Source organism: Podarcis bocagei, assembly GCF_964188305.1.
Source record: "Podarcis bocagei genome assembly, chromosome: 5".
Taxonomy (NCBI): domain Eukaryota; kingdom Metazoa; phylum Chordata; class Lepidosauria; order Squamata; family Lacertidae; genus Podarcis; species Podarcis bocagei.
In genome coordinates this window covers 46707447-46734144 of record NC_138129.1, presented here as the reverse complement: position 1 = coordinate 46734144, position 26698 = coordinate 46707447, and the positions used below count along the sequence as shown (strand labels likewise).

The following is a 26698-nucleotide window of genomic DNA, read 5'->3' as shown; positions in this document are numbered from 1 at the left end:
ACTTTTCTCTCCCAAGGTTTGAGTAGACCTTGACTACTCTCCCTTATTTCCCTCCCTTAAATGGGTTGTTCCATGCCTGGCCGTTGACGCGTATCCCTGAGGACCGAACCAATTGTCACAGAAATAAGAAGACATACACTACCCCAAATTAACATCCCTTAACGGTAATATTCTCCCGAAATTAGATAACTATCAGAACTTATTATTATAAGTTATCTAATCTAATTTTTCCCCACACTGCTGTTGGAATAGATGTCCACTTATTATAATCTATCTCCCCTCTCTCAGCATTAATGGGATACTCCTGAAAGAGGCTGCAGAATTGGCATATCAGAGGAGAGGATAACAGCGCCACCTAGTTTTAGGTGAGGCATAAATACTGTAGTGCGAAAGAGTTGCGATGGGCTACAAGCATTGGAGGTTTATCGGCTGTGTGTTAAAGGTATTTAAAAACTGCATGTAGAACCTGCCCAGGTCGAAATTACCCGTGTTATTCAATTCAACAATGTAAGCAACAACAACAACAATCCTAATCTTCTCTCTGATAAATTGTGGAAATGCTGTAACAGGCATGGTGGGAGCATGGGAGACTTATGACTGGCTCTCAATGTTTTAATTGCAAACCCTTTCTAATTATTTTTGAAATACCAAAATTAGAACGTCACGAATGTAGCACACCTGTCCAAGTGATAATTCCACTGTGGAGGCCCTTGGGAACATACCCTTATTGCAACAAAAGTGCTGTTTTACACTTATTCAACCAAGTGAAAAGTGTGACTTCATCTCCTGCTAGCTGAAAAACCCAACAGACACAATCAAGCTAAAGTTCAGCACATACAATACTGAACTGATTTCTGTGGGATAGAATTAAGAAGGTGCTCCCAGTACAATAATTTAGGCCTAAATACCCTTGACTTTGGCTTAACTGCTCAATCTGCTTCCATGTTGTTTCATTCATTCTACAGTGGTACCTCGGGTTACATACGCTTCAGGTTACAGACTCCGCTAACCCAGAAATAGTGCTTCAGGTTAAGAACTTTGCTTCAGGATGAGAACAGAAATCGTGTTCCGGCGGCACGGCGGCAGCAGGAGGCCCCATTAGCTAAAGTGGTGCTTCAGGTTAAGAACAATGTCAGGTTAAGTACGGACCTCCGGAACGAATTAAGTACTTAACCCGAGGTGCCACTGTATTGCACTCAGTGGTGTAGTGGAGCAGGAACAAGCAACTCCACTTGCTTTACAGCAGGGATGATGATGTCACCTCCTGGGGTGCCTTTTGGCAATCCTCCGCATGCTAAATAAGCAAACATTTATGAGAAAGAAACCTTCCAAATAAACGCAGCAGAGGAAGAGAAGGGTTACATTAGCATGCATGGCTAATGATTAAACTGCCACTTCTATTTTGAAAAATCCCCTTGTTATGAGATAACAACATGTCACAAAATAGCAAGCAAACTTTTGAGTTCACAAGAACACTTAATCATGTTGGATGTCAAATAAGGTAATATTTCTGAGTTAGCGGAGTCTGTAACCTGAAGGGTATGTAACCTGAAGTGTATGTAATCTGAGGTACCATTGTAAAGCAAGGGGGGGATGCTGGTTTCTGATGGTATCTTAGAGAAGGGAGCTTCGTGCATTGCATCCTGCTTTGCTAGTTCCAGTTCTGACTGTCTCAGCCTCAGTGGTGGGGCAAAGAGCAACCACTCCATAGAGTGCCTTCCATAATGATCTGGAAGTGGGGCAAATAACAATATCCAGGTCAGGGCTGGTCCTGACACATAGCTCTTTGCATAAGCTGGTAGCTTGATATCAACTGATATATTATATTGTCCACATGACTTGGAAAGCTGTCTGTGGACAAATGCCGGCCTCCTTGCCCTGGAAGCTGCCATGAGTACCCCATAGTCAAATTCGACTGAACTTGGTAACTGTCCAGGGTCCTTTACCTTTACCTATTATATTATGTAGTATGCATGGGAGCTTGTAAAGCTTTATTAAGTTGCAAGTACTAAACATGGAAGCATCAAATATTAAGAGAAATGTTGGAAGTGTTGCTGTTAGAGCAGAGATTGCCATCATTTCACACATGGTTCTCTTGTCTTAAAGAAATGCAGTTGTAACGTGACTTGTATTTTGGTCGATGCAGCATAAATTTGGGGAATCTTCATAATTTCTACACATTCCAGCAGATGGCAGCAACTGTTTCAGTATATGATATAATACAGCCTATTTAAAACAGAGGTTTAGCCGCTTGGCTGACTCCAGATTGCCACTATTTTGCAAGAGGGATTCAAGTGCACACTGGAAGGTTAGATTTGCACAGTTAAAGTGGATTAATGGGTTCTGTCACCCTAGCACAACAAACCAAAATTTTAAAAGAATCAGCTTTAATTTTTATTCTTTGTAAATGGTTTTGATTGGTTTTCATAAATGTATAGCGAAATTTAAGCATACAATTAAATCTAAGCATACAGTCATACCACCCCCATACCACCTCCCCAAACTTTTTGAAGTTTGGTTTGGAAATGATGGGGAAATGGATCATAGAATCATAGAAAAGTACATTGAAAATGCATTGAAATGTGTGGGATGAACAATTAACCAACGGAATGATATCTGAATACCTCATGAACAAATCAGGATTAATGCAGGATGGGTGTTCATTGTTGTAAAACCATCCTGCAAAAAAAATCAAAACAAATGCTCAATGAAATCCAGACATAATTTAACCTTTCTGTCTGCTTTGTGTAAGCAAATGAGGATGAGTGTTCATTAAACAAGTCATCTAGAGAGGGCTAGAGAAGATTCAAACTATGGCTAAGAAATTGTTCCCCTAAAGAATATGTGGTTTACTTGACACCATGTGATGCGGCTTCTTTGCTTAAGTAATTTGAGTTTCTCTTACTAAATTGACTTCCTACCTAAAGACCTCTGCACTTAGTCCTTCCTGCTATCTGCATATTGCATACTATAATTTGACTTGATCATAGACTTCATTCTTCTATTATATGGTTAATCTACCAGGAATGCCTCCATGCAGTGGGATGGTCTATGTTCCTTAATCCTTTATCAGTGCTGCCCTTTCTTTGATTCTGTAATCGGGAACCTTCCTTTATATACCAGTATGTTGAAAGCAAGCCTGAAGGTTTATCCATACGTCTAGCTTTCCTTCTAATCATCTAATTGGGTTTCGCACAGGCCCCATTACAATTGTGCGGGAACATAATGGCATCAAAAGATATGCTAATCACACCGTTGAAAATCTGGTTCCACTCCTTCAATTTCTCCTTGTTTCTCCTTCTCCCCCACCCCCCCTGTATGTGCTATATAATTTTCCTTTGAAAAAGACATAACTCAGCAATCTGCTGACACTCCCAAGTCTTTCTCCTCAGCCCTCTACAATGCAACTCATAGATGGAGCTCACAAATCATTTGGAAGCTATTCCTTGGTTGAGCAGAGCTGGAGCTGAACAAAAGGAGGTCACCCCATCCCAGTCCCCTCACCCTCTGTGGAATGGCAGGAATTTCTCCACACTCTATAGTCTGGGGGAGTAATGGCATCGGTGGATGGCTGATTGTTTTTACATCTAAAGCCTGTGCAAGGCCCCAGCTTAGCGCCTGTCAACTGCGGGGGTATTAACCCTAGATCTCTCAGAGTTAATAGAAATCCTGAATACTAGGGAGACAATGGAGGAGGCAGTGGCCCTGCCCTTTATTTTACGAACAGTTTTCCTTTGAGTTGAAAAGAAATGCCGGCTGGCTGAGCATTAATCTTGCTCACCTGATACCAGGAACGTGTTCTGGTAGGTTCTTGAGGGTCTCTCTCTACCTTCATCAGTTTTTCTTCAATTTATTTCCTGATATAGACCACTTATTTAATATACCAATCTGAGTAAGATGGTTTCAAAAAATGGGTTGGACTCAGACTAACCACTGGAGGACTTTTGCTAACTGCTAAAAGGCAGAAGAGAGAGGAGGAGATTTTCAGCGTTACCTCCTTCCTCCCGCAGCCTCTTGTGTCACAGTGTCCCCCACTGAAATTTGCACCAGGAGGTTGGTGGATCCTCAATAACAGGTTGAGAGGTGGCATGGGACTGCAGGGTAGGGAAATGGTACAAAATGGTCTTCTCCCCCTTCTGCACGCAGGAGCATCCATTTAGTAGAGCACGAACCTCCCCTAGATCAGAATCTGCAAATGGAAGTTGCCAGTCTGGTCATGGAGGGAAAACTCTAGCTCCAACTCACCTTTCATTAAATTCCCGTTTGTGGAATGCTCTCCTCAGGAGGTTCATCTGGTGCCTTCATTATACATCTTTAGGTGTCAGGTGTTGTTCCTCTTCAACCAAGCCTTTGGCTGATGAATATTTTATGGCCTTTTAAATGTGTTTGTGTTTTGTTTTAGTTTTAGCTATTTATTTTGTGCTTTTGTCCTGTATTTTTAGCTTGTGAACTACCCTGAGACTTTCGGATGAAGAGCAGTGTTTAAATTTTAATAATAATAATAATAATACAGTTGATCTATGGTTCTGCAATAATTGTAATTGTCAAGATGAGCAATAGAGCTAGAAGGCAGGGTTGCTTATGTAGTAGCAGATTAAAAACTTTCTCTTCCCTCTACCATCTTGATTCAGAGGCAGGATACACAGCTTTATGGTATATGTAAACTGCTATTAGACTGTTTTGTAAACGGTTTTGCATTATTATTTTTTACAACCATGCAGTATAGAAAGTTTATTAAATAAATAAATATTCAATCAAGGCTGGGGAAGGGAGGAGGGAATCACAGAACAACAGACGAAATATCTTTGTGTGAGAAGGTGATAGGTAAGAAAGCCTTACTATTTCTAGTGAACTAGCTAAAAATACTTGGGCAGATTTTTGTAACTCTACACACAGTCCTGTTTCAAGGACTCAATGGGTCTTTTTCTTTTCTTACCTTTTGGCAGTATTGGTGTAGTCTGCCATTCCAGGAAATATCAATGAATTAAAAACCAGTAACTTTGACTATTTGGAATGGAAGGTCATACTGGGTATATGTGGAAAGGTCATTTCCTTGGATTTGCAATAAAGCCTCAGAGCTGCCCTATAATCTCAGCATTACAAGGTGCTAATCTCCACCCAAACCAAAAGAGGCCTGGTCTAGGAGCAGGTATTAACAATGACCTCCATACTCTTAATATTTAAGTAAACATATGGCCTTACTTAAAAGGGCAAGTAATGTTTTCCTACTTTTCTAAAGATAAACTTGGTTTGTAGAACTCCACTTTCCAAAGTGCAGCAAAATTGACATAAAATGAATTCATTCCACAGGTGAGGATCTCCAGTAGCAACACATAATCTCATTATTATTCTGCTAAACTTTCCAAAAATATTGTGTGCAGTACTTTAGGGACATAAGTGGAACATTTCTTGGTATTTCCAGACTAAAAACCTGACACCAAAAGGATGTGAGGAGACCTAAGGGAAAACAGCCCTAGCTTCAAAATGTGCAAGGAACATGCTTGCCTATAATGGAAAATGCAAGTGTCCTTAACCAGGCACATTCTTCATAGCTGGCAAGGCATGAGAATTCACACAGTGCTTTGCAGACTGAGAAATACCTTAATGTATGTTATGTTACTGTCTCGGTTTGCATTCGTTATTTCATTGCAAGTTTGCTCATCCAGAGGTACATAGTGTCAATCTGTTTAAAACATCCTTTGTTTTTGTGGCATTCTTGCTGTGCAGGATACTGTATTTTGGGAGCATAGAAAGAAGCAGAATGTGAGATATTAATGTCTTTCACCAGATATCAGGTTCCATGATAGGAGACTCCAGGTGTTACATCAGCTGGCAACTTGTAAAATTTGGATTTCTGTAAGATTCTGAAGGCAGAAAATATAAAAGGCAGCAGGTAGTTGCAGAGGTAGCTTCTAAAAGGCACTTCCAGCATCCTGTTACTAGTACAGACCGCAAACCTCCATTCTCAGGCTGGACCTGAAGAGCTATGACTAGTGGAAGAAACTGGCCCAATCTGACTCACTATCCAAAATAATACTATTTATGAGGAACGTGTTGGCTATTTTCACATGGGTCAGATAAGGATTTCTCCTAAAGGGAATGCAAATATACACATCTTAATAGAGAAAAACATCTACCAAGGATTTTATAGAAGGGCAAGATTCTGAGAGCTTTTGCTACATTAACCAGTTTCATGCACACACATAAGCTATCCTTGTTACCTTAATTAAGACATATACACATTTAATTAAATAATGTGCAGGTACATTGATGTCATGTACCACATGGGTTCTGATGGCATGGTTTTGGTTTAAAGGATTTTCCGTACTGCATCAATGGCCAGCAAATGTAGAGCAGTGGCTAGATTGGCATAGACAGTCCAGGGTGTAAGGCAATGCCATTCCAGCGCCTACTGTTTATTTATGTTTTGTAACTTACCTTTATATCCCACCGTTCTTCCATCATAGAGTTCAAAGCAACATACCTAGGGTTCCAAAGTGATTGTTCATACACACACTGAGCCAGACCCCAAACTGCTTAATTTCTGAAATTTTACTTTATCATATACCGTCAGACCATGCACTGAAACTAACGGATATCTCTTTGGAGAGGTCAGGAACTGAACCCACCTCAATAACATGCAAAGTTGGTGTTTTACAGCCTAATTTATGGCTTCTCCTCAGCTAATGTGCTACTGGTGGCTGTTTTCCAGGGCCCTTATTTTGTTGTTGTTCATCAGTCGTAAGTAATTATAAGGGAAAGGATTTTGGCAAACCATCGTTTTTTACCGCTGTATCCTCAGGCAATCCACAACCTTGTACTGTCGATAATGTTTGCCCTGTAGCACATTCCAAAATGACTCTTTCAAGTGAGGAGATAAACAATCTACCTGGACTGTTTTTGACAAGTGCCCACCTGAATTAACCCAGGCATGTATTACTCCGTTCCAGAACTCTTTCAGATCTTCAGCATTAAAGTGTGTGTGTGTGTGTTTGTCTGTTTGTGTTTGTTAGGTCAGTCCTGTGTGAATGTGTGATGCCAGGTTAAAGTTAAAATAAACTGTAGACAAAGCTTTGAATAAATTTTGTTCTGGCAGCTTCTGTTTCAGTTACACATCTGAGCTCAGGTCCCTCCTGTTCCAGAGCACAGACCTCTCAGCCTATAAATCTTCCAAGCCCAAATCCCAAACGATAGTAGTGTGTGTGTGTGTGTGTGTGTGTGTGTGTGTGTGTGTGTTTGCGCCACATCCCCTCCCTCCTGCAGTGGCTGGCAATATTAGAAGTTGCAACTGGCCAAGCTGTGTGTGTGTCTGTGTGCATGTGTGTTTCCTGCAGGTGCTCAAAAGGAAATCGAGTTCCTCTGTAGTCTCCAATGACTTGAAGGTGTAATAAAGGTTGACATCCCAGGAGAGCTGTGAGCAAGCAAGTTTATATACTGCTTTAATGAGCTCAGTCGGTCTTTCTGATGAAGTTAATTTCATTTCCCCCCCTTCATCTGGTTCATACAGTTGACACAGATATTTCATCTTAAGTGCTCTGCAGCTTTCAGAATGAGGCTATACTTTACATTAGTTTGTTTACTGCTTTGTAGCCGGGCTTTCCCACCTATGCCCCTACTTGTCTGGTGATGAATTAAACACCAATGGGAAAACAAAACTCTCTCCCTTTGCACTGAGTCTGCAGAGAGCTTGTCTACCACTTAATTCTTTTTTATTATGTTTGTATTCTGCCCTTCCTCAGTAGAATTTCCCTCCCCCCTTTGTCCTCAAACAATCCCATGAGGTAGGTTAGACTGAGAAATAGTAATAAGCTTCATGACTAAGCCATGCATGTAGTGGTTAGAGAGTCAGACTAGGACCTGGGAGACCAGGGTTCAAATCTCCACTAGGCCATGAAGCTAAATTTGGGCCTTGGGCCAGCCTCTCGGCCTAACCTACCTCACAGGCTTGTTGTGCAGATTAAATGTAGGGGGTGGGGTGGGGATCATGTATACCACCTTGGGCTCCTTGAAGGAAAAGGTGGGATATAAATGCAATAAATTAAATAAAACCAGGAGTGATATTCAGTGTTGGTCATATTCATAGTAGACCCACTGAAATCAATTTACTTAAATCCACTTATTTCAGTGCATATATTCTCAGTATGACTTAGTGAGATATCACCTATATCCACCACATGTACTACCAACCTTACTGTATGCTTGTGAAACATGGACCAGCTACAGACGCCATCTCCAACTTCTCGAAAGATTCCATCAACAGTGTCTCCGAAAAATCTTACACATCACTTTGGGAAGACAGTGTACTGGATGAAGCAAAGATCACCAGTGTTGAAGCAATGATTTTTCAACATCAACTTCGTTGGACTGGTCATGTTGTGCGGATGCCTGATGATCGTCTTCCAAAGCAACTACTCTCTTCTGAACGTAAAAATGGAAAGCGTAATGCTGGTGGTCAACAAAAGAGGTTTAAAGACTGTCTCAAGGCAAATCTTTAAAAATGTAGTATAAAGACCAACAACAGGGAAACACTGGCCTGCAAGCGCTCCAGTTGGAGAACAGCCTTTACCAAAGGTGTCATGGGCTTTGAAGACACTCAAACTCAAGATGCAAGGGAGAAACGTGCTAAGAGGAAGGCTCACTTGGCAAATCCACACTGTGATCAACTCCCACCTGCAAACCAATGTCCCCACTGTGGAAGGATATGTGGATCCAGAATTGGCCTCCACAGTCACTTGCAGACTCATTGTTAAAACCGTGTTCATGGAAGACAATCTTACTCGGCTACGAGTGATCGCCAAAGAAGAAGATGAATATCCACCACACCCTGTTAGTTGTCTAATTCAGTGGTGGCAATGTTTTGTCAAGGCCATTGACATGGAAGTGAATCCTCAATTCTCAAGAGCGTATTCCATTTATATAATTAATCTGAGTATATTTGGATGCCCTTTGTACATATGCCAGACTTTTTTTGGCTAAACCCCAGATAAAGGGGCATATAACATCATCATAATCAAACATACATTTGGATTCTGTGATTTAGACACCCAATATTATGAGACTGGTCTTTAAAAGTTTGAATGTGGAAGTTTTATACATCTCTTCTGATCCTTGCACCCCGATTTTGAAATTGTTGTTGCATTTTTAAACTGCCCTATACCCGCAGGTTTCAGGGTGGTTTACATTACTGACACATGTATAATTCTGTATGATGATACAGTGGTACCTCGGGTTAAGAACTTAATTCGTTCCGGAGATCCGTTCTTAACCTGAAACTGTTCTTAACCTGAGACACCACTTTAGCTAATGGGGCCTCCTGCTGCCGCCACGCCGCTGGAGCACAATTTCTGTTCTCATCCTGAAGCAAAGTTCTTAACCCGAGGTACTATTTCTGGGTTAGCAGAGTCTGTAACCTGAAGCATCTGTAACCTGAAGCATCTGTAACCCGAGGTACCACTGTAGTATGTTCCTTTCAATCTTATTTCCAAATTGCTTCCAGCCTAATGTAATATTGATTAGCAGGCATTAGGGCAAATCCTTTAAGAACATGGAATGATGGGTTTTATTGCATGCTGTAACAAATCCCCTGCACCCAATTGTAGCAAATATAACACAATTCCTCTGGAGTGAGTATGTAGAAATTGTATCCTACCACAAAATCAGATGCTGTTAAGTTGTGTCTGCAACCTGGGGCACACCATTTCCCCATAAATTTCAATACAAATATCAGATGATAAATGGATTTGATATGCTGTGGTCTCTTGACTTTTCCACTTGCCTCCCTGATAACAATGAGCACAGTGTGCAATGTGCATGGTAACATTCATTTTAGGTGGATGTAGTAATACAAAGCAAAACCATTACTTTTGCCCTAGGAACCCTCCAGTTAGAAACATCTAGACACAGCCATTTGGAAAATCCCAGCATGGCCTTCTTGACATTCTGCTTCCCTACAAGTTCCAAGTCTCCATAAACTAATGATCACAAAGATAATAATCATGGCATTGCTTTCTAGATTAGAGTTGCCAGCCACATTTTTAAAAAAAGAGTTCTAGGGAATACTTCTTTAGTAGATGTGTAGCAGGCAGATTGCAACCCAAACAGCTTTCCCATCACCAAATCTCCAGACTAGGAATGTTATTTGGCCAGAATATTGGGGGTCAACATCAAATGCTTCTTTTGAGCTGAAGGTGGCTCTCTTTCCCACTATGGAACCACATAAAGGTAAGGTAAAGGTACCCCTGCCCGTACGGGCCAGTCTTGACTCTAGGGTTGTGCGCCCATCTCACTTAAGAGGCCGGGGGCCAGTGCTGTCCGGAGACACTTCCGGGTCATGTGGCCAGCGTGACAAGCTGCATCTGGCGAGCCAGCGCAGCACACGGAAACACCGTTTACCTTCCCGCCAGTAAGCGGTCCCTATTTATCTACTTGCACCCGGGGGTGCTTTCGAACTGCTAGGTTGGCAGGCGCTGGGACCGAGCAACGGGCGCGCACCCTGCCGCGGGGATTCGAACCGCCGACCTTTCGATAGGCAAGCCCTAAGTGCTGAGGCTTTTACCCACAGCGCCACCCACGTCCACATGGAACCACATGGAAGCTTCATATACCTGTATAGGGAATTATTTTCTATGTGTCTCTTATACTTCAAGAAGCCAAGAGACGCCAGGGTGAACAAATGCAGTAGACTAAAGCAGTAGCCTGTATGCTTTTCAGACCTTGCATGTGGATACCTTAATTTTTTCACCCTACATTTGTTTGGTGGGTTGTACTGCTTTACCCTGTGACCCAATAGTGTGTTCTGACCTTGAAGACCAGGGGATTAGAGAGCAGGATTCCTATATCACTGTGTAGAAGAGGAAATTTTTCAGTCCTGCTGCACTATGACACAACAAGCTGTAAATTCTGTGCAGCTGTTAGGGTGGTCAGTTATGTATCACCAAAAAGCAAAGAAATGTATCATCATCAGAAGAGGACAAAACAGGACTGACATTTGCTTAAAATATATGCATATGCTGATTTACATACGCAAATTTAGAAAGGATTGCTATCGCTTAAATAGGAATGCAGTACATCTCACCATAGTGGGGAGGACTGCTTGTGACCTGTTCACCTACACGGTCTACTGCTCAGTCTGTTGTTGATGGAAAACTTCAAGGTTCCTGCTCTCCCTTCCTATGGTTCTTTACCTTGAATCCAAAATAGCACCAGAAACTTATTCCAACAGTGAACACCTTTAAAAATGAGACGGTCCTCTGTAAAGTAGGTCACATGAGTATCCTAACAACTATTCAAGGAACATGAGCCCTGTCCTACTTTGTGACTGGTCACATAGGGCAAGAGACCTAAATCAAAGTTGGTGTACCAGTCTTCTATCCAAGTAGTGTGCTATATGTCTGCTGTCTGGATCTTATACATAGGCTTCAGCCAGGTTGTTCCTCTTGCCATAGTGAAATTATTTGACAGCACTAAATTCTGGGGAATTCATTATTCTTACTACATTTGCTCCTTTTACGCCCACACCCACACAAACCTTGAGTTCAGCAAATTGTGATTGTTCTGCTATTACATGACAGAGGAATGGCAGGCATCGGCCTTGATTATGAATAAGATAAATGGTAGTTATAAGAACAAGAGAATACTGTGTTTTTTCCCCTATTATGTGGCATAAATCAGAGCTGGGATTAGCAGGACAAGGAGAAAATGTGTGCATGTATCTGCAAGTTTGGATGACTGTTTCTGTGTACTTGCACTGAGCATTGGCAGGAGAAGAAAGAGCTGGGAATGAATGTAGATGTTTAGAGTCTCAAAATATGTTAATGCTCCCATTATTTTTAGGCATATTTACCTGGGAGTAAGCTTTCAGGTCCAACTCAAGATGAAGGGCAAGAGGGCACCTCTCGTACTCTGTGGACTGGCAGCTGAATCTTGTTTCAGCAATGACAACGGAACAGTGTCCAGGCTAGCTTATGGGATGCAGGGCATGTGGGACATACAGCTCCAGGGCTAGCCCAACACATTTTGTTACCTGAGGTGAAGGACAAAATGGCGCCTCCTGCCTTTTACCATGTACAAAAGCTGACCAGGCTGTATTACACTGGTGATGCAGCAGCTTCCTTCACTGCTTCTGAGGCAGCAGACTTGTTTAGAGTGGTCAGGGTAGACCAGTATAGACCTTTGCTTGTCCACACTTCAGCAATGTTTCCCGGGAATTCTCTTAGAAGAGCTTAGTAATAAATACATTGGGTCAGGTCAATGCCCCTAGGTAACATTTTCCCCTTTAAAGTGCTGTCTCAGTGCCTAGGTAAGTGCAGTTGAAAGGGTTTTATTGTAGCTATTTTTTTTTCTAAGGGCTGTACATACATCATCTTGAAGAAACCATGTTTGGAAATTTTAAAAAAACAAAACACCCAACCTCTAATAGCTCCATTCTGAATGTTGAATCTAGCAGTGGCATTTGTGAAAGTGACAAAATATTTGCGCAGTTGGCTTTAGTCCTGGCCAGAGCTTCTGGAAATAAACAGATGTCTTGTTAAGCAGAATAGAGGTGGGGAAGGAAAACGCAAGGGGAAAATGTCTTGACATATTACACAACGTGTGCAAATAAAATCACAGGTTTTCTACAGGGTGAGAAAACTCAGGAATTAATACTCCTCTTTGGGATTTGGAGTCAATCCTGAATGGAATCATGCTGATCACGTCTTCCAGAATGTCTGAGGGCCACTTCCTGTGTTACCTTTTCCTACACTGTCTTAAATTATTGTAGGGAATGGTCAGAAAAGGGATAACTATGCCTGGCTTTATAATGCACAGATGGGGGTGGGGGGGTTGAAGCTGCCCATCAGCTGTTAGTACCTGGACAGCAGACTGAGCAGAAATGCAGTCTTTCTCCACCATTTCTGGTTAAATTATAATAATGGTTTCTTTACTTGTATCTATACAGCTGTTTGCATCCATACATATAAATTAGCATATGCAAATTGACATCCTTTTTGTCATTTTTTGGGGTGGGGTGGGGAGTTGCTTTTCTTCTTCTTTTGGAGATGCCGCCCTATTCAGTTCTTGCCCAAATACTTCCAAGCCTGTGATTGATTTGTTTTGTTTTTTGGTGATTTTGCTATTTTACATTGTTTTGATTCATCCAGCGAAGTTGGCGTCAAACTTATTGCTCTGCTTTCCTTTGGCCCACATCAGTGAGGCCAAGAGTGGGGTCTTGTCATCTGGGCAGCCTAGGACCTCTCTAGCACCCCAGGGAGGTCACTTTGGTGCTGGTAACACAGCAGTTTGACTTCACCCCTGGAGGTGCACTCCATTGTCTCTTAAGACAGATGTCAACAATACAAAAAGGAAATGTTTTTATTTGTTAATCTTTGTTATTGTTGTGAGTTGCTTTGAGCTCAACTTGGTTGTTGGGAAAATGCTATCAAAATCAAATCTTTGCAACCATATGGACTAGAAACTTGCTTTCCTCACCTCATTAAAACTGATATACTTAGATAGCTGAATTCTGAACCCAATACTGCATTCTGAGCTTCGTGCTTGCATGCCATTGCACATATGCACCACGCTGCCCTTAATGCTAGATTGTATGACAGCTGCCACAGTACGTACTGCAAAGATTCACCCAGGATGCAATCTCTAATCTCAACTTTTAAAGTTCACCCATTCACTTATTATCCTGGTTGGAGCCTAACCATGACAAAATGTGAAATTAACACCCTTAGTTACAGGGCAATCCTATCCCTGTTTAGCACCACTGATTTCAATAGGTTTTCCCCAAGGAAATGTTCAATGTGATGTTCTTCTTTTGAGGTTAAGGGTGACAAATTCTATAACATGACAAGAGGCAAAGTATAAGGATTTCTAGCTAAGCCTATGCTAAAAAGGCTAATGGACTGAGCTCATCTTTAAAAAAATAAGCAGGTATTTCCCCACAAATACACTTCTATATAAGATAAAGCATAGAATAAAATTATTACAAGTCAGCCTAAATGTTGCATTCAAGTTTATGATGCAAAAACTTAATCAGATCTTTCTCAGGTCAGATTAAGGTCATAAACATATTTGAAAACATTGCTGAGCATAACTAGAAAATATATATTATTAGAGCAAAAGAGGGAAACGAAAATTAGAGGTAGTCAAGTTATGCCATTTGCTTTTTTGCATATTGTCTGTTTTAGCTGATTAAATGTAATTTTTGGTACGTGAAATTATAGGGTTACTAAATCCTATGATTTTATCTTGAGGACTTTTAGCTATTTCTTAGAGACAGTCTCACAAGATCTCAGCTTTCTTTTTTTTTTTCTTTTTTAATGGCCCCAGCCTTAAACACACCCTTGAGCAAATCTCACATTTCTAACCTTCCTGCTTGAGAAGAAAAACAAGATGTTATGACTGAAAAGAGACCCTAAAGTTTCAGAAAGTATAAAGCAAGTAGCCTTTCTTTTAAAAATCTCATATTGATAAACCAATCCCATGGGCCCCACTCATGTTTTCTAGGACACTTGGAGTCAGCAGTCCTGCACTCAACACCTAATAACTGTTCTAGTTCCTATGTCAGTAAACAAGCATTCTGTTAGCTGCTTTTGGTCACTGTTTATAATTTCTGACTGCAAGTTGTTAAGAGCTATTGATTCATGAACCGCCTTTGAAAGGGATTATCTTCCAGACAGACCAAAAAGCAAACTTGGATGAAGTTTGCAGGCTCCCAGATATGTGGTCAGCCTTCAGTTTCACTTTATGTGAGGCAGGGAAAAACATGAACTTATGCTGCAGTGAGCCTTGTTATAGCAGAGAACCCGTGGCCTGCTGGATATTGCTGGACCTAAGTTCCCACTATCTGTAACCATTGGTCATTCTGGCTGGGGCTCATGGGTGTTGCAGCCCAACAACATCTCAGGAGCCACACTTGAGGTAAAGTAAAGGGTTAAGGGGACCCCTGACAGTTAAATCCAGCCATGAAAGACTCTGGGGTTGCAGCGCTCATCTCGCTTTACTGGCCGAGGGAGCTGGCATACAGCTTCCGGGTCATGTGGCCAGCATGACTAAGCCGCTTCTGGCAAACCAGAGCAGCGCACGGAAACTTTGTCCTGCCAGTTGTTGCTGAACTACAACTCCCATCAGCCCCTGCAAGAATGGCCATTGGCCAGGGGTGATGGGAATGGTAGTTTAGCAACATATTCAGGGCCAAATGTAGGAACAGCCTCAGGAGACACAGCTTGCTGGTTAAGGCTAAATTGAAGGAAAGATCACAGCTGCGACTGAGCAACCAGAAGATCCCAAATTCTATTCCTGACATCTCCCAATAAAACAGGGATGGAGAACCTGTGGCTCTCTAGCCAGTGTTCAGGGGTGATGGGGGCTGTAATTTTGACACCCACATGTTCTCCAAACCTGAGTTAAAAGAATTTTAGGAAGCACATTAGGGAAAGCCCTCTGCGTTAGCAATCAGTAATCTGATTCGGTGTAAGGGACCTGCTTGGGTTTACCAGAAGTCTTGCACGCATGTGCTCAAGCATGCTTCAAACATTTCTGAATCAGAGCTAGAGCACAGGATTCAAGTGTTTCAGTAGATGCAGCCTTTCGCTTTACATGCCGTTATTTCCTTTCCCATGAATAGTACATTTGCAAGTGCAGAAGCTGAAGAAGAGGGAATGAGGGAAATCTCTTCGACGCCTTCACCCCGGTATGGCTCCCCTTTATCACATACACAGCCCAACAGGACAATGACAATAATCCACCAACAGCATACAAATCAATATGGCTAACCTGATCCAAAACACCCACCCACCTCACTCACACACGAAAACAAAGATCACCACAGCCAATCACAAGCAAACAATCACACCCTAGGCCAACCCCAACCCCTCTCACCACCAAAGGAACACAAGTGAACAACACAAGCAACGCTGACACCAAACTCTACCCACATTAAACATAATAGAAACACCACCACCCGACCCCACCCCTATCCATCTTCCCTCTCTCCACCCCCCTTTCTTTTTTCTTTTTTCTTTTCTTCTCCCCCTAATGCCTCAACAAATGAAACGGATTTGTAAAAATGTTACATGAAGAAAAAAAAATACGAGGCACTACACTTCTGTAAAACAAGAAAATCCTTAATAAAATATATATTAAAAAAAAGAGAGAGACTGCTGTTGCAACCTGACAGTTGTCTACAATAAGTTCTTGGAGGGTTTAGTACCTGGTGTGCTGGCGGCTGGTAGCTCATATGAATCCATTTAATTTGCATGTGTTTGGCCTATGAAAGCCATCCTCCACTTGCATACTGCTGGACCAGCTTTCCTTCCTCTCCAAAAGTGTGGTTAAAAGCAGCTCTCTCCAAGGAGTGAATGTGGTCTCATTTCTCTGTTCATGTGCTTAGGTGAATGCCTTCATTTCAGTCTTACACTCATCTAGCCTGAGTTGTTGCTTTCTGAACTGCTGGACCCTTCCAATTCAGCAGAATTACATTGTTTTAATTGCATCATCTCCATCAGGCCCAGCCCAATACATTTGGGCACATGAAGCAAGCCACAAAATGGTGTGTGTGCCCCTATCCACTAGGGACCAAGGAGGAGTGAAGAGCTACATCAGGAACAGGGCGGGGTGGGGATGAAGTGGGAATCAAAGGCTGTCGGGGAGGGGGGGGGTCTGGTCTGAATCACCCTGGGTGAGTGCTAAGCCCAGAAGACCCCAGAGGACAGCCTGTGCCATTTCCTCCCTAGGACTGGGAGAAGACCAGTCGTGCCTCCTATTCACCATGAGGCTGCTGTAGATGTGGTATTTGGAGGGGAGGGGCTGCCGAGGATGCAGCAGATCCAGTCTCCAAGGAGCGCACCGCAGCCATCACTGGCATTGCAGAAGCAGCAGGCAATGCATTCCTTGGAGGCCGGATCTGCTGCACCTATAGACGTTGCTACCTGAGGATCTCACCTTGCCTTATGGTTGGGCCAGCCCTGACCTCCATGTTCTTCCAACAAATTTCCAGCCCAAGCCAGAATGGAAAATTTCAGGTTTTAAAAAAGGAGAATCAAAAGCATTTGCAAGTTGTTAATGGGAAATGAAATGTACTTTGCCCCAATGGCATTGCTGTTTGTTCATTCATTAAAGACAAGGAGCATTTCCCTTCTAAGGATGCTCTAGTCCAGGGGTAGGCAACCTAAGGCCCGGGGGCCGGATGCGGCCCAATTGCCTTCTCAAAACGGCCCACCATCGGTCTGAGAATCAGCGTGTTTTTACATGAGTAGAATGTGTTCTTTTATTTAAAAGGCATCTCTGGGTTATTTGTGGGGCCTGCCTGGTGTTTTTAGATGAGTAGAATGTATGCTTTTATTTAAAATGCATCTCTGGGTTATTTGTGGGGCATAGGAATTCGTTCATGCCCCCCCAAAAAAATATAGTCCAGCCCCCCACAAGGTCTGAGGGACAGTGGACCGGCCCCTGCTGAAAAAGGTTGCTGACCCCTGTGCCTAGTCATTCTCTCCTGCTAGAAAACCTTGGCAATTGCCATTCTGCATCTGGGGTTCTTCTCAGCACCTCACCACACGGAAACTAGTGTTGCTTGCCACCCCAGTCTCTGAGCCAGGCATAGGCAAACTCCAGCCCTCCAGGTGTTTGGGACTACAATTCTCATCATCCCTGACCGCTAGGGATGATGGGAATTGTAGTCCGGAACATCTGCTAGGGGTTCCAGGTGGGGTCGGTTTCCTTGGAATGAGGGACAGTGGAGACTGTATACATACAACCTCTGCCTAAGATGAAGGCGCTCACAGCTTTACTACCCCAGAAGCTCTTGCTTTTCACATAGCCCCAGCCTTGGATTCCAGCAGAAGTCAAGTAGAGCTGTGACTCCCTTGCTTCTCCCAACAACCTGCTTCTAGCCCAGCTCACAAACACAACTCTGTGTTTGTCTTTGTCTTTCTCACTACCAGCCAGGTGAGCGAGGGGACTCACTCATTTGTCCTTTGTTACATGAACATCATGCTTAGGCCCATTAACTCACCAAGAAGCGGGCCTTGCTATTTCCACAACTGAATTCTCCATTAGACTGTAACCCTTGCTGGATCCAGGACAAGGGATTCAGCCTTCATGCAGGCTAGCCCACCCCCAAACTCACAACACTATTCTTGTGGGGAGAACAACTGCCAATTAAAAGAATAACAACAACAACATCCTCAAAACAATATTTCCCCATTCTGCCACAGAGATTGGATTTTTCCCTGTGACTGCTCCTAAGAGGCTAAGGAGGACTGAATAATTTGGGTCTCATATTGTCGCTGAAAATGCTTTGAATTTGCACAGCTGTGGGATAAAGTTCTGTGGTAGAGGAAGTCAGATTTGGTTTTTGCTCATAGTCTCTGAGCCCCTAAGCATATGTAGTCTGAAATAGATTTAATTGATTTCTCTTGGTCTTATTTCCAAGTAATTGTACCTAGGACTGCAGCCTTGGACAAGTTTCCCCATTCCTTAATCCAGCTGTAAAACTGGGACAATTTTCTCCTTTCTTCACTTTTTCTTTCTTGGCGTGCATATTATTCCCTGTAATAAATGATTCTAAGGGCAAAGACTGCTATCTTATACCGCCTTATCTGGGTGTAAGCCCCATTAATTCCAGTGGGACTTAAACATGGTAGGATTGAGCTTTTCATCTTGACTATATTCCTCCTGTGAATTTTTCCTCTAAAATGAAGCCCCTCCAAAAGAATTGGGACATGAACTAGGGAGCTCATGATTGCTCAGTGTATGTGCTTTTAAAGAGTTGTACATGCAAGAGGAAAAATTCATCTTTCTTCACTAATAGCTTTTGATAGACCTGTCCATAAATTTGTCTTACCCCTTTAACAATCCTGTTATACACAGTCTTGACCTTATCAAATTCCCATGGCCATTTGTTCTACATATATAAACTGCACTGTATAAACACACTCACCTTTTCAATAAGGGTCTCTTGTTCATGGGCTGCATTCACATAATTACTGATCTCACAGATTTTTGTCAGATGGTGTAGCATTTTCTTCCAAAGCTAGGAATCCCATTATTCTTCCATTTCTCCTTGTATGGCAGGTATTCCACTTACCAGATCATTTTTACTGACCTTCCCAATCATTTTTCCTGTATGAATTTTGGCAAGGAAATACTCAAGACAGCATTAAAGGGAAAGGATGTGACCATCAATGGATGCTGAGATGTTGTTTACAGTGAATTCTGAAACTAATGCTCACAGACCAGTACTAAAGTCCTCAGTACTGTCAACTATGATTGGGGTCAGGCAAAAGTATTTCCTAACCTGAGTTTGAGATTGCCACTTGAAGTTGTCCCTATCACTGTAAGCTGTTCTTATCACTACACCTAAATAAGAAATTAATCTACATCCTGAGAATAAGGCTCCTTTCATGCCTTTCTGTATCTCATTCAAGACTTTAAACGCACAGGTCAATTAAATGTGATTACAATACCTAAAATCATTTTCACCAGACATTGGACCTAGGATCTTCTGCTTGCAAAGGATGTGCTGAGCTTTGACTCCTCCTTCTAAATAGTCGCAATAAATGGCAAGACTTTTCTCCCGGGGGGGGGGGGGGGAGAGTGCAGGTGTATGTAACTCATCCGGCTGATTATTTCTTTGGAGCTGTGTGTCCCAAATGCAAAGAGCCAAGATCAGCTGCTGGTGTGATTCAGCAAAGTTTCATTGCTTTCATCACTCATTAAAGACAATTAACATCAGATGAGGCTCAGACTGCCCAGCCTATTTAGAATCAATATTTTAATCCTATTGACTTCCCTATGGAGTGGCAGCTGGCTCTCTCAGTGCATCTATTGATTCTGAATTTGATTGTGGAGTGCAATGCTAATACCCTGTGTTTTCCTAGCCAGTGTTATGTATGTAGCTGTTTAGTGTTTTGGCATTTGATTGCATGTAATACTGTGGATATAAGCCTGCTTTATGAGTGTTTACACTAGTGTGTAAATGTGTAATTTATAACTTCAGCATATAAATCAACATAGTTAAAGGTCTTGTCCCTTGTGCCTTGAAGTCTGTTTCCAGATTTAGAAGAAATGTGCGCTTTTTTTAAAAAAAAAAACTGTTTAGTTTTCCTCTAGTTGCGGTGTATGGAGGGAGCCATATACTGCTCTGAACTAAAGCAGGCAGCAGCAAAATCAGCCATTGGTTAAAGCAAAGTTAAATCCATGTAAAAGAAAAATGAGTATGTTTTATCCAAAAATGTTGGGGCAACAACTTGTCAGAAAATTTAATATTTACACAATGAATGGCTTCCTATTTGGATCTTTCAGTGGTGTTGTCATGGCCCCAGGGGCTTCTCTTGTTGAGCCAACATGATTCTTATACTGAGACCCAGCTGTGGGGTGACGTTTAATATTTGAGAGAATAAACCAGCTGAGTTTTGTATCAGCACTTCGCCCAGAGTTACTTTGCTCCTCTAAAAAGTCTATAAAGGAGGCATTTTTACGTCTATCATTTGAACCTCTTACCACAAAAACCGCCTTCAAAAGTGCACCTTCAAGTGTGGGAACCACTTGCACACAGCACCATCCAACATCGCTGGTGAATAATGTTAATTACTTAGGGAGGGATGACTGCATGAGTTTGTCCCATCCAATGGGCCCTCTCCCTCTTGGAAGAGCATTGATTGCATGGAGGGGGGACTCAGAGCCCACCCCTGTGATCATGTTATATGCACATGGCCTGTTTCACAACAAGTTTACACCACACAGAAGTGGCTCCCACACTGCTGGTTACATATGCAAAGGGGAATGAAGTCTGTTTCGTATCAGGGGCAAACACTCTAGCAAGGAGCAAGCTAACCAAATACTGTATGTATTCCCGGGATGTGTTTAATAGCACCCAGCAAGAGGCACTCTAGTAACCACAATGATTCTCTTTAAAAGGAGGCAGCTCAAAGAGCAGGAACAGGGGTATAAACCCACATGGGCAAAGTTGTTGTAAGACAGTGTTGTCACTGAGACTTGTAACACCACCGCCACCACCATGAAGATTCCTTGCATCCTTGAATAAGGGCTTGGAGAGACATGAATTTAAACTTTCTACTCAGTCATTGGCACCCTTGCTGGTCTTGTAATTTCATCTTCTCTAGGCATCTGCTTCCCGTTTGTAAAATGGGTTGTTACAATGATGAATGATGCATCATAATTGCAATGATGAAGGATATGCTTGTTAACATCTACTTTCATATGAAAAAGTGCTGCAAATGATAAAAGATGAGGCAGAAAATATGCAAAGAGGTCTCTGACTTTTTACACCTCTTGCTTTTACTCTTTATTGCCAAAGGAGACTGAATCATTTAAGAAGATATTTTTAACATCAGACAACTCAGAAGTTTTAGAGTTGGGTGTCATCAGCATGCAGATGACATCTCTCTTAAATCTGATTCAAATGAGGCAGAGAAAATGCTAGTTTAGAGGAGCTTGGAAACAGTAACAGGCCAGGTGATGATTAATAGAGAAGCTCGTAGATCCAGCCATTCCACTGGAGATTGCCACTCACTGACATACGGTAGGTGTACAAATTGCAGCCCCTTCTGAACAGAGAAAACCTAGCCACAGTTATCCCTGCTCTAGTAAACCTCTGGTTAGATTACTGTGATGCATTGTACAAAGGGCTGCTCATGAAGGCTGGGAACTGCAGTTACTCCAAAATGCAGCTGCTACGGTACCAACTGGGACTGGTCATTGGCAACATATCTCACCTGTGCTTAAAGAGCTGCACTGTCTCTCACTCAGACTCTGAGTCAATTTCAGAGTGCTGATGCTTACTTTTAAAGCCCTGCATGGCTTGGGATCTAGATACCTGAAGAACCATTTATTCCATTATCTTTGGAGACCCTCTTCTGAGTGTCTCCATCTAAAATGAGCTGGGTGGTGGGTAGGGAGAGGGAGCAGCAAGAGCTATCTATCTATCATCTATCTATCTATCTATCATCTATCTAGTGTGTGTGTGTACTCTGGAGCTATTTACTGATGGGCATAAATTTATTAAACAAATAAAATAACAAGTGAAAGGATGTAAGAAGAATCCTGCTGTACTGGATCAAAGCTCCATGTATAATGCAATTCTAGACATGTCTACTCAATAGTAAACCCCAGTGAGATCAAGAGGGCTTACTTCCAGGTAAGTGGGTACAGGGTTGCAGCTTGGGACTAGTACTCTGTTTTCAGTAGTGCTCATCTGGATGCCTCTGGAAGACCCACAAGCTGGCTATGAAGGGAACAACCCTCTCCTGTTGTTTGTCCCCCAGTAGAGCTATATTGCTTCTATAGGTAAGGTAAAGGTAAAGGACCATTGGACAGTTAAGTCCAGTCAAATATGGGTGTGATGCACATCTTGCTTTCAAGCCGAAGGAGCCAGTGTTTGTCCAAAGACAGCTTTCTGGGTCATGTGGCCAGCATGACTAAACTGCTTCTGGCACAACGGAACACCGTGACGGAAACCAGAGCGCATGGAAATGCCGTTTACCTTCCTGTTGCAGTGGTACCTATTTATCTACTTGCACTGGTGTGCTTTCAAACTGCTAGGTTGGTAGGAGCTGGGACAGTGCAATGGGAGCTCACGCTGTCATGTGGATTCAAACTGCCGACCTTCTGATCGGCAAGCCCAAGAGGCTCAGTGGTTTAGACCACATCGCCACCCGCTCTCTTTTACACACACACACACACACACACACACACACACACACACACACGATAATCAATTTAGTCAGAATAACTGGTGGGGTTTTGGCAATGAGATAATAATCTTTTGGGGGCTGAAGGCCACATTACCATGAAATCAAATTCCCAGAGTGTGGTGCCACACAAAGACATGCAGTCACACACACACCACTTAGCATGGACATATCCTTAACATATGCGTAACACAGATGCACCCTATCTCCCCCCCCCCATTCATAGATTATTTATGAATAATGTGGAAAATCAAAACTATTTCCTTTATTGTTTTTAGGATGTTTACATGAACTTCCATCAACAGCTCTAATCTCTGAAGCATCTTGAATAGCTCGTACTGTGAGATTTCCATTCTATATCTGTCAATAGCCACAGAGAAGAACCAACGGGAGTGGAGACAACAACCATTTTGTAGCTGCTGGGGAAAAGGTCAGAGTCGGAAAGTGTGCTGAAATGTCAGAGATCATGGGCTGATGCAGTTGTTACTTAGTTGTTGCGGGAATCCAAACATCATTCTCTCAGCAGCCCATCTGTTGTGATAAATGTCACTTTATTTCCCCCCCCCCCGGCACTTAACCGCAGTCCGTTGTTGCCGGGAAATTTTTGCAGGAAGAATTGGTGCAGGGGAGGGGCAAAGTAGCAGTGGCAAGCGAAGAAGGGTTTTCCAGGAAACAAAAATCTTTTGCACTATCAGGTTGCGGAAGTCAGCGGTGTTGTACGTCCTACCTTTGACCTTGTGGGATCACGTTAACAGCAGATGCTTCCTAATGCTGGCATGAATGCATGCAGAGACTTGGAGCCAGCAGGACTAACGGCCCATGCACGACAGCACCGAAACTTGAGTCAAGCAAATGTATGGCTCAGATACCTTCATACTTTGGTGTCAACATGGAGCCCTTCTAACAAGGCTTCTTTTTTCAGTATTAGTTTTCTTACAATTATATCCTGCCTTTCCTCTGTCATAGGGCCGAAGGATGCTTCTATCTCATAGAGCCCAAAGCTACATATAGTTCTCCCCATCCAGAAACTGACCAGACCAGCTTAGCTTCAGCAAGGATGTAGCTTTGTGTTAAGACTATACCCTGGATCAGTCCAAAGACCAATCTAGCAACCTGTTTCTCACAGCTGTCATCCAGATGCCTCCATGAGCCATGAAGACCAAACCCTGCCTTTCCCACTATGTCCCTCCCAGCACCTGGTATTCAGAGGTACTCAGAGTTGGCATTTTGTGGTAGAGCATCTGCTTTGTATGCAGAGGTTTCCGGGTTCAATTGCTGCCATCTCCAAGTAGGGATGGGAGAAACCCGCTCCCTACTATCCCAGAGACTTCTGCATCTTGTCTTCCCTCCTTATGTCTGTTTGGAGTCAGTGCTGTATGGAATGTGGCTCCATGAATATCATTTTTTTTTCTTTAAAGGAGGAAAGAATTCTCGTAAGTCTATTCCATCTCCTGGTATTATGCCCTATAACTTTTCTATCCTTTTCGTCGTTTTCTTTTGGTTCTAAGCAGTCCCCCTCTGCAGCAGTGGAATAAATGCCTCCTGTGATTTTAGGCTCCCCTTCCCAAAAAAAATGTGGTAAACAGGTAATGCCTGACCCAACATGGTTATACTTTTCCCACAACATGACTAACTCCACCAATTGTGTGAGAACATATTATTGTACTATGAATGAAGATATTGTGAGTATTCCATTAAAAATTCTGCTTTTGCCACTTATCATCTAGAAAGGTCCCATGTTGTCGACAGAGTATAAAGATTTCAATTTCATAGGTTAGCTTGACTTTCATCCAGGAGCTTTTGCACATGAACCCCTTGTCCTGATGCAAGTCTCTGCATGTACTGATGCTGGCACTAGGCAGCATCTGTGGTTGATGTGATCCAAAAAGTTTAAAGGCAGAAGATAACACCACTTGACTCTTCTTTGCACAGAAGATCTCAAAAGATAAATATCCTGGCATCGGCAGAAAAACTTACCAGCCAGTGAAGAAACGATCAATATGAAGATGTCTTCATGGCAGAGTGGTTTAGATTCATTAATATGTTTATAAGCAAAGAGGAATGATCTCACCGCTAGGAAATCACAGATGGACCTCTTGGGCTGAGTTCCACAATTAGGGCAGGATTCACCTAATTAGCCCCACCAGCAGAAGCCCTGTGCCCACTCCCTCCTCCCTCTATGCTCCTCCAAAATTGGCTTGAGTGGGTTAGGAGAACCTCCAAAACAGTGTACAGGAGGGAGGAGAAGAGGGATTGTCCATCCTGCAAGTTGAAATCCTTGCACTGATGGGACATTCATCATAGTGCAACATTGAATTCCACCCTTAAAGTAGAACTGCTGGTAACAGACAAAGCTCCATTGGATTATAGGGAGTCATCTACCTGGATCAGAGATTTACCAATAGCTATGTGCACACCATGCACTTAAAGCACATGACATCTCTCAAAGAATACTGGGAAAGGTAGTTTGTTAAGGGTGCTGTGAATTGTAGCTCTGTAAGGGGTAAGCCACAGTTTCCAGGATTATTTGGAGGAAGTCTTGTGTAAGAACATGCTGCACATTTATTGCTGGGATGGATGAGCATTTGTATTTCATGGTTTCAAATGTGATAAAACAATAAAAAATACAATATATTTTATGTACCCAGAGAAATCCCCTTTTACTTGCAAATACTGCTTTGCCCACTCTGTTCTTCTTGCAAGCTCTCTCTCTCTCTCTCCATCCTACCTTTGTCTTTCTATACCTATCATCAACTTGATAGGTATAGTCCCCTGGGATACTGCTGGGTCCTACTGCTATTGATTCTTATTGCTTTGCTATTGATTGTAAAGAGCTGAAGTTGGCCTAGAGCTAAACACTTTTCTAGTGTTAAGGCAATCAGCACATGATCTTCAACTTGCTGAGGTCTAGGTTCTTATGTGTTGTTGACTGAATGGCAACAAAATCTATATTATTGATTTTCCTCCAGCCACTTTGTTACATGTGTTCCTTCAGCTCATCTTTGCACTATCTGATTACACAGCTGATCCTATTTGATCCAGCAGGATGAGATCTATTCTGACAGCTGTGAAGCAGGAACTCCAAAAACGGGCCATTATAATTCTTATTGTTGTCCCATGTAACCCCTGCCCTCTAAAATAAGGGACAGAAGCGGTAATGGACATGATATCTTGAAATGTGGGAAATCACATTGCAAAGCCTGCAAACTCAGTCCCCAGGTAACGCAATCTCTGTTTGTTTTAACAAATTTTAGCCCATCTATGTCAGAGCTTTCCAAACTTTTCATGTTGGTGACACACTTTTTAGACATGCAGCATTTTGTGACACAGTAAGTCATCTTTGCATTATTTCATAACACAGTAATTCAATTTTACTAGCAAACTGGAGGTTAAACTAGCCCCTTTCCAGCCCCGGGAGGAACACCGGGAGTGTTTGTGTGACACACCTACACACTGCAGCCGACACTAATGTGTCACGACACACAGTTTAGAAAACTGTGTTCTATGTGGTCTTGTGTGTGACATTTCTGGCCTCACCCTTTACTAATTCTCTCTTCTTAACATGAGTATTGCCGTAATTGCTGGTAGTTGTCACAGAAATAGTTCAAAGTAGGGGTTAGGATCATTTGCATGAATTGTGATAGGGTGCTGAGGGCTGCATTGGGGACCTCCATTGACATGATGTGGTTCTTGGACTTTACATTTGACACCTCCGATTTAGATGCATCATCTTTTTTTCCATTTGTTTTTCAAGTGCAAAACTTCACATTGGCAAATATTTTTTAAAGAACTCGTTCCCACTTTCTGCCTTGCGTGAGCAAGCTTGAAACTTACAAATTAATAGTAGGACAGAAGTTCAAAGGCCACTTTAGCAATAACTACTACATATTTCATGACAGGGACCATGATGTCATCTCTTGGGCACTGCTTGCCAGGACTCTGCATGCCAGATAGGCTTTTGCAGAGAGAAATCCACCCAATAAGCCAGATAGAGGAGGAGG

The 26698-nt window shown here is 42.5% G+C and overlaps 1 long non-coding RNA gene across 1 annotated transcript; it reads left to right on the top strand.

Moving 5' to 3' along the window:
- The first annotated feature begins 4 nt into the window (after window positions 1-4).
- Window positions 5-26698, top strand: LOC308587947. Its single transcript, XR_014008574.1, has 3 exons — window positions 5-164; window positions 289-365; window positions 26597-26698. It is a non-coding gene; the product is annotated as an uncharacterized lncRNA (long non-coding RNA).